Source organism: Euphorbia lathyris, chromosome 9, assembly GCF_963576675.1.
Source record: "Euphorbia lathyris chromosome 9, ddEupLath1.1, whole genome shotgun sequence".
Lineage (NCBI taxonomy): Eukaryota > Viridiplantae > Streptophyta > Magnoliopsida > Malpighiales > Euphorbiaceae > Euphorbia > Euphorbia lathyris.
In genome coordinates, this window is record NC_088918.1 from 42,712,191 (window position 1) to 42,724,468 (window position 12,278).

General features: G+C 43.1%; 1 non-coding gene across 1 annotated transcript; it reads left to right on the plus strand.

Moving 5' to 3' along the window:
- The first annotated feature begins 728 nt into the window (after positions 1–728).
- LOC136207702 (small nucleolar RNA R71) lies at positions 729–835 on the plus strand. Its single transcript, XR_010676831.1, has one exon. It is a non-coding gene; the product is annotated as a small nucleolar RNA R71 (small nucleolar RNA).
- Positions 836–12,278: the final 11,443 nt, after the last annotated feature.

Here is a 12,278-nt window from a genome sequence, read left to right on the forward strand (position 1 = left end):
CTCCTTTAGGATTTGGTTCGGTATTACTCGGCATCACTCCTTTTCCTTTTGATGATGAAGCAGCCAGTTGATGAACTTGTGTTTCCAAATTTTTGATTGAAGCCTGTGTCTACTTTATAAATTGCATCATCATGGTCTTCATGTCCTGTTCTACATCCTCCTTAGGTGGAACAGGCTGTTTGTAGTGCTGTTGAGGCTGCCTCTGGTAGTGTCCTCCTTGCTGCTGCTGGTATCTAGGTTGCTCCTGGTGGTTTGGCTGTCCAGTCCATCCGAAATTTGGATGATTTCTTGTAGCTGGGTTGTATGTATTGGAGTAAGGATTTGGTGGGTTTCTTTGATTGTATCTAGCATAGTCACATTGCTCCTGCTCACCTTTTCCTTGCTTGACTCCAGGGCAGTTGATGTTAAAATGAGGTCCTCCACAAAAATCACAGACATCATTAAATGGTGGTTCACTATGAATAGATGAGATGTTGATCTTACTGATCTGCCTGGCAAGCTGTTCCACTTGGGTTGTCAGCTTTGAAACCATGTCACCATCTGCCGTTCTTTTTCCTTCAGTCCTGGTTGAATGCCAATTATAACTTGTGCTTACCAATTTTTCAATTAGATCGTACAAGGCTTGCGGTTCAAGATCCTCTGAGTTACCATTCGCAATGGATTCAATCTGGATTTTATAAGTGTTGGTGACTCCATTGTAAAAATTTTGTACTTGCATCCACATGGGGATGCCATGATTTGGTACCCTCCTTAACAGCTCTTTGTACCTTTCCCATGCCTCGGCCAAGGATTCATCCTCTTCTTGCACGAAACGGGACACCTCATTTCTGAGTTTGATGGCCTGTCTAGGTGGAAAGTATTTCATTAGAAAAGCACTGGCCATTTCTTCCCACATGGCTATGGTCCCTGGTTGTAGGTTCTTTAGCCAGTTCTTTGCTTTATCTTTGAGAGAAAAAGGAAACAGCTTCAGCCTTATCACGTCATCGGAGACTCCTCGGTTTGATCTGAAGGTGTTGCACAGCGTAATAAACTCCTGGATATGCCCATTTGGATCTTACGACTGGTATCCATTGAATTGCACTGCTGCTTGCAACATTTGTATCATGGATGCTTTTACTTCAAACATGTTGTTCCCTTCGTTAGGCAGCACGATACATGACGAGTGTCCCTCCATGGTAGGTCTGGAGTAATCTCTGATTCTCATGACTGGTGGATTATTGTTCTCTCCTCCTTCAGGAGGTGGTTGAACTAGTTGTTCTGGTGGTACTCTTCCAGCCATCCTTCTTTCTCTTTGTCGTTCTCTTTGTCTTGCTCGTCGAGCTCCCGCTTGCTTTCTTCTACACGTTCTCTCTAACTCAAGATCGATAGGAAAATTTGGTGGTCCAGCTCTGCGCATAGACAGTAGGAGAACTACTTCTGGCTGCACTACTTAGCAATCAGATTAAAAACACCTTGTTTCACAGAAATTTTCAGATAAACTTTGTTGCTTGCAATCCCCAGTAACGGCGTCAAAAACTTGTTGTCCTCTGAACAGACTCTAGCAAGTGCACTAGATACAAGTAATAAAGTGATAAATAGAGTATCGTCTCCACAGGGATTGATGACCAAATTTTACTAGAAGAACCTTGTAGAACAGGGTGTTCTTGGTGTGTAAATTCTTTATATTGAGAAGGATTATGAAATGGTATCAAAGTCAATTATTCAACTTATGAAAAAGAGTATTTAATAATGATAAAAGGTAGAACAGGCTAGGCACAGTGGAACATATTACTTTTAGTCTCTAAACATCCTATTTATTCATGAATGCCGTAAAGTGAAGTCAATGTTTCTGCTTTAATGCTTTAAAGAATAACTAGTTAAACTCAATTTCTATCAGATGTATATAGAAGTGAGGCCCTTAAGGAATAATGACTCTAGCTAAGTCCAACTCTTATCTGTACTGTTTCTTTTAGGTTATTTCCACCTCGGGATCCACCGAGGGCATCCATTCATGGTTCGCTTTGCTTCCTACGGCGGTTAGAGTCCGCGTGCGGGAATTGGGCTTCGAGCCCTTTATTCTGGCGCTGCCCCGTGCCAACGGCATGTGTGACAGGCGTACCCTACGCGCCCTCTATGAGAGGTGGGTGGATTCGACCCACACATTTCATCTTCCGTTCGGGGAGATGACGATCTCACCCCGGGACTTTTCTTTGCTGACCGGATTACGAGGTAGCGACACCCCGGTCCCCCTTTACTATGCTATGTTGCGTCCCGAGGTTAACCTCGACGAGATGGATGCTTTGCTTGGTCCCAGAGTCTATACAGGCGTTAGATCTACCCCGGCGAAGTTCGTCACTACCTTCGGACTGCTGAGTCGTCGAGACTTCTGTGATTGAGATGATACGGACAGGGCCACTCGTAGCTTTCTCCTATATGCTCTAGGTGATACGGTTTTCTGTACCCAAAGCGGGACCATACATGCGGGCCTCGTCCAGGCCTTTCGGGACCTAGACGTCTTCCTATGATTGGGCCGGAGCTAGTTTGGCATTCCTATATCGATTCTTGGACCTGACTTGCCGGAACCGCAAGGACTTCGGTGGTTATACCTTTGCCCTCCTGGTGTGTTTTCTATCACTAGCTTGTCTTTTATTCTTTTCATGACTTCCGCTTCTGACGCAGGTTTTTATGAGTAGGTTTGGGCCTACGAGAGGAGGGTTCTCCCGTGCGTCCGCGGGAGCAGTCCGCGCAGGGCTACGCTTCCGCTTATGGCGAGGTGGATGGACTTTGATTTGAACACTGAGGGGAGGCCGACAATGGCACGATTGCTATCATGGATTGATACACGGAGCCTGGGACAGGTGAGCGTCTCCTGACTATGCTGGATTTTTATTTGTTCTTGTCTGATTTTTCTTGTGTTTCAGATCTCCTTTGGATGGGACGACCTCGACTTCGGTCCCGATTACGCATATGTTACTCACATCCAGAGACAGCAGTGCATACTCATTGGCCCATGAGTGCGGGCATGGTATTTGGGTGATCGGAGCTTTACCGGAGTTGACGTCACTTATTGGACTCCGGGCGAGATCCCCGTCTCCATGTTTGCGGTGAGGATTATGCCCCTACGGACGATACGTCATGACCTGATCCACCGATTAGCGTCTCGAGACGTATGGGCCCGCGCGAGGGGTCGAGCTCACTACCTATCGATGCTCCTGACTCTGACAGTCCCTCCTGAGATTGTGATGGATGTTGATCCTACGGTGGACGTGTTTTCAGTGGCGGCCGTCGCCGAGGTTTTCGGCCTTGACGTGGTCCCGGTGAGTACTCAGTTTGCTTATTCTTTATTTGTGAGATAGTTGGGTGTATTTATTTTGCCTTTGTTCGTAGGAGGGTTCTTTGAGGAGCGCTCGGACGTCGGATTTTTTCGACGATACTCGGGTCCGAACATCCAGAGCGTCCCCTGCGAGCGAGCCTTCATACTATGTAGGCGAGTCTCCGGGCGCCGCCCGACCTGAGCAGCTTTCCCTAGGCGTACCCTTCCCTGCCCCCCGGAGAGAGTACTCAGTGATCTGATATCGAGACTGCCCCTCCAGTCTTTACATCGATGGTGCCTTTCGATCCCCCTTATTCTCTTCACGCTTCGAGGGAGACTTGCACAGATTTCGTGGGGTTATCTGATTACTTCCGGGAGCAGCTCGACCTGCATTGTGCCAGCCACCTAGTGAGTATTCTCATTCCATTATAGTGTAGTGAAATGTATGCATGTGATGCACATATGTATGTATAACTTTTGTTGCTCTTTTTTTTATATTTGCAGAGCGACATTCAGACTGGGCGGAGAGGATGCGGGTTGAGACAGAGGGGTCGTCATGTTGCTGAGGAGGGACGTCGGACTGCCGAGGAGGGCCCCGGGCCACGGAGGAGGGCCGCCGGGTCGTCGAGGAGGCTTTAGCTGCGGAGCGGGCTTCATATACGAGGGGCTTTGAGGACTTCTGGGACTTTGGGTCGTTCCCTCCTTGATAGGCCCATTATTTGTAGCTTCTTTTTTTTAGTATTACCCCGATGTATACATTGTATGTAGGGAGAGGGGTGGATAAAGGTATAGGCTTTTTATGTGATAGAGATAGGAGATGTATAACTCATGATTTATAATACAATGCATTCAGTAGATTATAATGATTCCAATCATCCTCTTCAAATATATTCATGTCTTTATTTATTTACAAACAACAGCAATACTTAGCCAATTATGTTGAAACACCTTTCCACGTAATTTTGATTTGACAAAATTATTTAAGCAAATGATAAAAAATATTCTAACACATTAAATTTAAATGCTTTGACTTATTCACACTAATGTGTTTTTTCAATGTTGAGTTTATTGATTTATAAGACATTAAGATAAAAAGCCTAAAGGCCCATAAGTGGAAGTCAAGCCCAAGTCAACAGATCAAGACCTCACGGCCCAAGAAGATAAAACGCAGTCGTATCAAGTAAAACGACGACTCAGCATGAAGAAGGATCGAGAAGCCTTCTAACAAAAGCTTCAAGAGGAAGCTGCTGAGTTAAGCGACAATGCAGTCAGGTCAGCGGCAGAACAGAACCAACTTATAGACAAAGTATTTCTACTTTGGGTAAAGTTCAGAAGGCGCAAGAAGCTGTCTGGAAGACTTTGCCGTAAATGTCGAAACATTCTGTTTATCTGACGAAAAGCTGCTGAGCACTGTCGTAGACAGAAGATGCAAGAATCTCATTGGCCAACGACACTGAGCACGTCCTGAGTGACAATGACAAGAAGCCGTTAGCCTCCAACGGTTATTTCGAAATTCGAAATTCGAAATTACCGGTGCTTGAAGTGTCACTATATAAAGGCCTCTCAATTGCTTCATTCGATGCAGATCTTCAATTAGTCGAAACGCTGACCAAATTCATACTTGAAGTTCTGTGAGAAAAGCAAACCAAAATCTTACACCAATTTCCAATAATTATGTAAAAGTCTAGAGTGATTTCATTCATCTAAAGTGTCTTAGCAATTGTTGTTTAGGACAAACACTTTATCATTTCTAGAAGAATAGAAAGGAGAAGCTAAGTACTCGGTTATAGTACTCAGCGGTAGTTATAGGAGTGAGTAGAGGTATAGAGGAAGGTACTCTTGTATACTCAGCTTCTATTATAAAAGGTTTCGTGCTCTACCTTTAAAGAGCTCAGTAGAGGATTCAAAAAGCTCGGAACGAGTTACGGGGACTGGATGTAGGCGGAGAGGCCGAACCAGGATATGTCTGCTGAGTAACATATTCTTAACCTTAAACTCCTTTATATATATTGCTTGCTATAAAACTGACTAAGTAACGAACTCACGCTGAGTTGAGTGCACTGAGAAGCTGAATTCAGGAATAGACTTAAGTGTTATCTTCTGACTCAAGGAAAGAAACAAACTTAGTCACCAGTTGACTAAGCTTGTGTCTGAAAACTACTTAGCGCCACTGTGTAAACCTTTTCTTAAAGAAAAGAAGTCAGCCTTAACAGACAAAATTTTAAATAGTTCCTATCCCCCCCCCCTTGGAACTAACCTTGTCACGTTATACGGGACCAACAAATGGTATCAGAGCTTAAAAGCTCACTGAGCAAGATATAACTATCTTGAGCTGATCCCCACAATGGCTGAGAACAGCACTCGTTTCCTCCCAGGAAATTAGACAACTCAGATTGTACCTGAGGGACTGTCCATTACTCGGCCTCCTCTGTTCTTCGGGTCTAACTATACCTTTTGGAAGAACAAAATGAAAAATTTCATTCAGGCAACAAATATGAGTGCATGGATTTCTATAGTCCAATGCCCATTTGTTCCTGTTGAAACTATTGACGGCCAAACGGTTGTTAAAGCTGAGACTAAGTGGACAGAAGATGATCTCAAGAAGCTACAAAATCATGCTTCGGCTATAAACATGCTTCACTGTGCGTTAGATGCTGCAGAGTACAACAAGATTTCAGGTTGTGAGTCAGCGCAGGAGATCTGGAAGAAACTGGAGGTCACCTACGAAGGAACCAACAAAGTTAAGGAGTCCAAGGTGAACCAGCACATGATGTTGTATGAGCTATTTGAAATGAATGATGATGAAGGAATCTCTGACATGAACTCAAGATTCACAAACATAATCAACGAGCTCAAGAGACTTGGCAAGATCTTTACTGAGGAAGAGCAAGTCAAGAAGATACTGAGGAGTCTTCCTAAAAGCTAGCAAGCCAAGAAAACTGCTGTTGAGGAAGCTCAAGACTTAACCACCTACAAGTATGATGAACTCATTGGCTCGCTGCTGACCCATGAGATCTCAATGAAGAACTTTGAGGTGAATGAGAAGTCTGAAGACAAGAAGAAAAAGTCTCTTGTCATGAAAGCTGACTCCACTGATGGAAGCTCAACAGACGATGAAGAAATGGCAATGTTCACTAGAAAGATGAAAAGGCTGTTCAGAAAGAATGATAAATATTCCAAGAAGCCTTACAAGAAGTTTGACAAGTACAAAGTTGAGTCCCACGACAGCAAGTACAAGAAGGACAGCTCAAAGCCCATCACATGCTTTGAATGTCATCAAACTGGCCATATCAAATCAAGTTGTCCTACCTTGAGGAAGGAAAAAAGAACGGCAAGAAGGCAATGGTGGCAACCTGGAGTGATAGTGATGAGTCATCATCATCAGAAGCTGATGCCACTGAGTCAGCAAAGATCTGCTTCATGGCTGATGAGCTTGCTGAGCCTTGTATTTCTTAGCACGCTGACCCCTCCATTGCATCTGACAATGAGGTACACTCAACTGAGGTAATATCACTACCCTTGCTCAGAAATGAAATGATTAATGCCCTGAGTGACCTCTACACACTTGTCAAAAAGTATAACAAGAAGGTTAGAGCACTCAGCAGGTGATGTGACGAGATTGAAGAGGTCAAACTGAGTGACCTTCGATATCTTCTCCAAGACAACTCAACTTTGCATAGCAACGTAGAAATTATGCATAAGTTTGTCCCTGAGGTCCAACGTAGAACCAACTCAAAGTTCCGAATAAAAGAAATATTCCTCTAAACACTCAGTACCGAAGTACTAGTCAGCAAAGATGGAATCCTCAGCGGAATGTCCAGTGTGACTTCTGTGGGAAGAAAGGACACACCACAAAAGTGTGCTGGCATGCTCAGCACTGGGGTGCTGACCAGTTAGTGAGATATCCTAAACGGAAGGTCAACTGTGACTTCTGTGGGAAAAATGGACACACTGTCCAAGTATGTCGTCATAAGATTAAATATGATGCTTTACCTGTTGAGCCTAACAAACAAGGACCCAAAAAGACTTGGGTACCTAAAGATAACTAGCTATATTGCAGGTAAGCCTGAGGTGTGCTGAGAAGTCAAAGATGTGGTACATTGACAGCGCATGCTCGAGGCATATGACTGGTGATGAAACTCAGTTCATCATATTTGTGTGTAAACGAGGTGGAAGCGTAAGTTTCGGAGACAATAAAAAGGGTAAGATAGTAGTGTCAGGAATCGTTGGTGGTAATCCTACTATTGAGTCAGTCTCCCTAGTCAGCGGACTCAAATATAACTTACTCAGCGTAGCTCAGCTATGTGATAATGGGAGAAAAGTTATATTTGATGACACTGGATGTAAAATATTCGAGGGTAAAACAAATGAGTTGATTTTAACTGCCCCTCGTATTGATAATGTCTTTATGCTGAATTTAAAAAAGAAATTTTCAAAAACTGTATGCTTAGTGTCAAAGGAAGAAAATTCCTGGCTATAGCACAGGAGACTTGGTCATGTAAGCATGGACCTCCTGGCCAAATTAGCAAGAAAGCAATTAGTTGAGGGACTGCCAGAACTTAAGTTCGAAAAAGATCAATTATGCAACGCTTGTCAAGCTGGAAAACAAACCAAACAATCTTTTCATAGTAAAAACATCGTCTCAACTAAGAGTCCATTAGAGTTGCTACACTTGGATCTCTTCGGACCAGTCCAGCCGCTGAGCTTGGGTGGTAGGAGATTTTCCTTGGTCATTGTAGATGACTTTTCTCGGTACACTTGGATCATCTTGCTGAGTAGCAAGGATGAAACCTTTGAGACGTTTTCAACTTTAGTAAGAAAACTTGAAAATGATAAAGACCTTAAGTTAGCTCACATCCGAAGTGATAATGGTGGAGAATTCAAAAACCAACAGTTTGTTGAATTCTGTGAAGCCAACGACATTGACCATAATTTTTCTGCTCCTAGAACGCCTCAACAGAATGGGGTTGTTGAAAGGAAAAATAGAACCTTGGTTGAAATAGCCAGGACAATGCTGAGTGAGCATAGGCTTCCAAAGTACTTTTGGGGCGAAGCTGTCAACACAGCTTGTTACATACTTAATAGGGCTCTAGTCAGGCCCATATTAAAGAAGACTCCCTACGAACTTTGGAAAGGACGAAAGCCCAACATTGGATACTTTCGTGCCTTCGGCTGTAAATGTTTCATTCTAAATACTAAAGACAGCCTTGCTAAGTTTGATTCAAAAGCTGATGAAGCTATCTTTTTAGGCTACTCAACAAACAGCAAAGCATATAGAGTTTTCAATAAACGAACTCAGGTCTTAGAAGAGTCAGTACATATTGAGTTCGATGAAACTAACCCTGCAGGAAAAGACAAGCAGTTGATTGAGGATGATCCATACTCAGCACCCGCTGACCAAAAAACAGCCGCTGAGTCACTACCTCAAGGGCTGACCAAAGGTAAAAGCGAAACTCAAATAGTTTTCACTGACCAATCTATACCTGCAGAGATTGTTGAAACACAACCAGCTCAAGACATCACTCTACCAAAAGAGATCAGAATACGAAGAGGTCACTCAGAAAGTACCATTCTTGATGCTGCTGAAAACACCCTGATGACAAGAAATCAACTCAGGAGATACCTCAGCAACGTAGCATTCGTCTCAGTTCAAGAACCAAAGAACTTCACTGAAGCTGAGCACGATGAGTTCTGGATGAGTGCAATGCAAGAAGAACTTGATCAATTCAGAAGAAATGAAGTATGGGACTTAGTGCCAAATCCAAAAAGCTAGAAGACCATAGGAACAAGATGGGTCTTCCACAACAAACTGGATGAACAAGGGAATGTGGTCAGGAACAAAGCAAGACTTATAGCTCAGGGCTATAGTCAGCAAGAAGGTATTGACTACGGTGAGACCTTCGCCCCAGTGGCAAGGCTAGAGGCTATAAGAATTTTATGTGCATATGCAAGTTATATGAACTTTAAATTGTTTCAAATGGATGTTAAGAGTGCATTCCTTAATGGAGTTATAAACGAGGAAGTTTATGTTAATCAGCCTCCAGGGTTTGAGGATCCCAAGTTCCCAAACCACATTTATAAACTCAAAAAGGCTCTATATTGTCTCAAGCAAGCACCACGTGCTTGGTATGAGAGGCTGACCAATTTCCTGCTGACTAGAAATTATGTCAGATGTAAAGCTGATACAACCTTATTCATTAAGAGGAAGGGTAAAGATACCCTACTGGCTCAGATATATGTTGATGACATTATTTTTGGTGCCACTAACGAGTCAATGTGCAAGGAATTTAGTAAGCAGATGCAGACTAAGTTTGAAATGTCAATGATGGGAGAACTCAACTTCTTCCTTGGACTTCAAATCAAACAAGGGAAAATGGCATCTTCATCAGTCAAACTAAATATGCTAAGGAGATATTGAAGAAGTATGAACTTGATAATTGCAAGCCAATATCTACCCCTATGGGCATTGACACTGTCCTCTGCGCTTACGAAAATGGTAAGTCAGTAGACAGCAAATTGTACCGAGGTGTGATTGGTTCTCTACTCTACTTAACTGCTAGTAGGCCAGACATTCAGTTCTCAATATGTTATTGTGCTAGATATCAATCTAACCCTAAGGAATCTCATTACATAGTTGTAAAAAGAATCCTTAGATATTTGCAAGGCTCGGTGAATGCAGGTTTATGGTATCCCAATACTTATGATTTCACACTTATTGGATACACTGACGCTGACTACGGACGAGACAAACTTGAACGAAAAATCACCTCAGGAGGATGTCATTTTCTTGGGAGCTGTCTTGTGTCTTGGTTCAGTAAGAAGCAGTCGTCAGTAGCCCTGTCAACCACTGAAGCTGAGTACATTGCTGCTGGAAGCTGTGTTGCTCAAGTCCTCTGGATTAAGCAACAGCTAGAAGATTATGGTGTTCAAACTAAAACAATTGAAGTCAAATGTGACAACAAAAGTGCCATTGACCTATCAAAGAACCCAATCCAGCACAGCAGGATGAAGCACGTCATCATAAGACATCACTTCATCAGAGATCATATACTCAAGGGAGAGATCAAGCTGACCTATGTCCCAATCGATGAGTAGCTTGCTGATATCTTCACAAAGCCACTGGCTCGTGAGCAATTCAACATACTTAGAGAAGCCATTGGTATGTTTAATCCTCTTCAGTAAATTCCAAGTATAATATGTGATATATGCATGTTGAGTTGATTACCATGCTGAGTGATTTATGCTAAATCAATATCTATTACATGCTGAATAGATATACACACTGAGTGGTTATCTTAAACTGAGTGATTAAACACACGAATTATTCCTTGCGTAGAACTGACTACTCAGAACATTAAATGTTTGGAATCCTTAACACTGAGTAAAGATCCATTGCTAAATTTAATGCAAAACACGCGAATTAAATAGCCACCTAGGATGACGTAAGCGCAATAATTAGAAAATACATGCACCGAATGTGTCAGAAATGCCAGAATCTTTATCGATTGAGTATCTAGAGGTCAAACAGCCACCTCAACGATTCAGATCAACTCGACACCTCTATAAATAGTGGACGATTTCTCACTTTTACCTCTTTACGCTTAGAAATTTCTGGTATTCAAATCCTCTTCTCTCTAAAATTCCCAAACTTCTCAAATTTCTCTGAAAATCATGTCGGATTCTCATAATCTCTCCGGAGGCTATTACAACAATGATAACCGCTCCGATGAAAACCCTCCATCTCTTGCTCAGCAGGAATATAGCGAGACTCCCACCAAGTCTCAAGAAACTAGTCAGCGTGACCACTCTAAGGTCACTACACCGAGGAAGAAAACCAAGGCTGACCAAGCTACCTCCTCGAAAGGGAAGCAAAAGCAGGATAAGGCAAAGAAACCCGTGGAACGCACCTACTCCCTAGTCTACGAGAGCGTAAGGGGGTATAAGGTTGACCACTCCCGCTGGTTCTCGAAGGGATTTGTGGAAGCTGAGAAACCCTTCTGTGAGTGGATCTCAAAGAACGGCTGTACCGAGCTGTTCTCGACTCGAGAAGCTACCTATCCTGAGTCAGTGAAGGAATTCTATGCTAACCTAAGAGTCGTTGATGATAACCAAGACTGCATGGTCACCAAGGTTCGAGGGAAGGATATCTTCATCAACCCTGCTTACCTTGCCTCACTGCTCAAGCTGAAAAACGAAGGAGCTCAACTCAGAAAATCAGGTGACCAAGATAGAACTAACTACACTGTTGAGTTCTGTAAGCCAGCCAGTCACATAGGAGAGATATCCAGCACTTCCATGGGTCAGAATCAAAAGATGGCCCATTATATCCTGACAAACTTTCTCTTCCCTAAGATCAACGCTACTTCCTCAGCGTCGAACTTCGAGCAATGCTTCATTTGGCATATGGTGACCTACTAGTCGCTCAACATGCCAATCTTTATAATTGGCGGGTTTCAAAGAAGTACTGGAACCCTTAGGTTAGGCTCCATTATTACCAGAATCCTCAAGGATCACCGGGTGAGCTTGGTTGATGAAATCCACACCTGGGGTACAGAAATTACTGCAGCTGCATTGTTTGGTCTGGTCTATGATCAACCAATTGTGCCCAAGAAAGGAAAAGGGGCCGATGTTCAAGAAACAGAGGGGATGCTGACCAGAAAGGAAAAGAAAGTGAGGAAAGATCAAGCTGACAAGCAGGACAAAAAGAGGAAAGCTGTTCAGACCTCTTCAAAAGATAATGTTTCTCCATCGAAGAAAGTTCGGTTTGTATCTAGAGGAACAAAGCCTCAAGTGGCACAAGAACAAGCTGAGCCTAAGTCAGCAGAAAACCTCAAAAGGCAAGCTGAGCCTGAGGAAGAAGGAAAAAAAGAGGACACTACTGATGAGAAACCACTTAGGAGAAGAAGAAAATCTCTTCTGGGTTAAGTCCTATCAACGTAGCCCCACTTGGAGTCGTCATTTCTGAAGACTCTCATTATGTGCGAAG